Source organism: Bremia lactucae, linkage group LG1 (genome assembly GCF_004359215.1).
Source record: "Bremia lactucae strain SF5 linkage group LG1, whole genome shotgun sequence".
NCBI lineage: Eukaryota > Oomycota > Peronosporomycetes > Peronosporales > Peronosporaceae > Bremia > Bremia lactucae.
This window is the reverse complement of record NC_090610.1, coordinates 8,923,707-8,925,618: the sequence shown is the minus strand read 5'-3', so window position 1 is coordinate 8,925,618 and position 1,912 is coordinate 8,923,707.

The following is a 1,912-nucleotide window of genomic DNA, read 5'->3' as shown; positions in this document are numbered from 1 at the left end:
AATAATTAAAGGTTGTTAATTAATATATTGTCTATAAGGTAGATAATATTTGGAGAAAATTACTTTATCTAGTAATGTTCAGAAACCTTATCCATAAATAGATATAGGCCATTATATCTATTTATCCTGCAGACTAATCAGCTGAACACGTAAACAAAGAGAGAGAGACAGATAAGATTGCATGTTTAGTATTAGCTCATAATTAAGTTAGCATTAACAGATAGAAAGAAGAGAAACTTAATTATACAGTTTTCATTTTACCCTCTTTAAGGTAGTTGTCTTTTGTAACGGGCTAGAGTTGCCCTAATGTTACACAGTCCCCATTAAGTACATTTGGTACTTAAGGGGATGGTCAATTACTAAATAATAGTAATTAGACCCAACACTCGGGTGTGGTGCACATTTGTGACCAACCCTTGTGGATGTGATGCACATGGGTGCATTCACATTAGGAGGGATGACGCCCAGCGTCATCAGTTACGCGAGGTATCTATAAAGATACGCTCGCAATACATATTAAATGATATATATAGAGATATCATTTAATTGATAAAAATAGGTATTTGTATTTAATTCTATTAAATACAAATCAGTCTGAAAATTACTACCTACTTGGGAAGTGCGCACGAGGAGACGGATTACCGCTCCCGTGACGTCACTTCACCAGAGTTCTTAGTGTGTTGGGTGAGGTCGCTTGCGCGCCCACCACAACTTCCTCACTGCACGCAAGTAAAGCAGGTGCAAACCGCTTCCTCGCTGTGCTAGGTTGTGTGCTAAGTAGAGCGTGGCCGCATTATGACGTGCCCGCCTTCACTTGGTAGCACTTGAAATCCTTCCCACGACCCGCATCTCTGCGTGTGTACGTGAGGATGAGCCTCAACATTGATTGGGCTCATTTTCCCCACCTCTCCGAACATCATCGGGAGGTGGCAGGGCTAATGGCGCAGGGACTTGGTGAACAAGCCCTGGCCAGGCTCCTGGGTAGTCCTCCTGAGCAACATGTTGCTCAGTTGGAGCAGTTTGAAGCATTCGTGCTCGGACAGCGGAGGGCCGCGTCCGAGGCACAAAGCCATGCTGCGGCGGAGTCCGTCACTCAGACTCAGGATGAGCTGAGGCATGAGCAGGCTCGGAGCGAGGCTCTCAACAGGACTGTTGAGATGCTCTCTGCCCGGCCGCATCAGCCGAGGCCCATTCGGATGGACCCGCCCAAGTTCGATGGAACTGCGGCGCACACGATTGTCCACTGGCTTTTAGCCGTGGAGCAATGTGGTGTCGCCCAGCTCATCGAGGACGACAGCCGGATGGTGTCGTACGCTATGTCGCATCTGCGCGGTAAGGCCTCAGAGTGGGCTTACTCGGCGCTTATGGCGGACAGAAAAGCGTTCCCCTCATGGGCGATCTTTAAGGATAAGATTCGCGCCATGTACCAGCCGCCGAACAACGAAGTGTTGCTTCAGGCGCGCTTCTTTGGGGCGCGACAGGCGAAGCGATCTCTGCAAGAGTATGTGCAAGAGATGCGCTCGCTGTCCGCATCCATAACCGTAGGTCCGATTCCGGAGCACATTAAGGTGCCCACGTTTATGAACGGACTACGGCATGGCCCATCGCGACAGGCCCTTTTTAGAAAGGTGCCGTCGACGATGGAAGAGGCAATCCAAATTGCCTTAGTTGAGGAGCAATCCTACAACAGTGCCTCGGCGACAGCTTGGTATAAGCCGTCGGCCGAGAGGACAGATGCCACTCCTATGGAGTTGGGCAATGCAGACGTGGTCTGTTTTAAATGCGGCAAGCGCGGCCATATGATGGCTCGCTGCTATGCCAGGGTCCCTGCTGGGGCAAAAATGCCCAGCAAGAGGACTCCCTTCCCAAAGGGCGATGGCAAGAACCAGCGTGCGAGACGCATGAGTTCTGC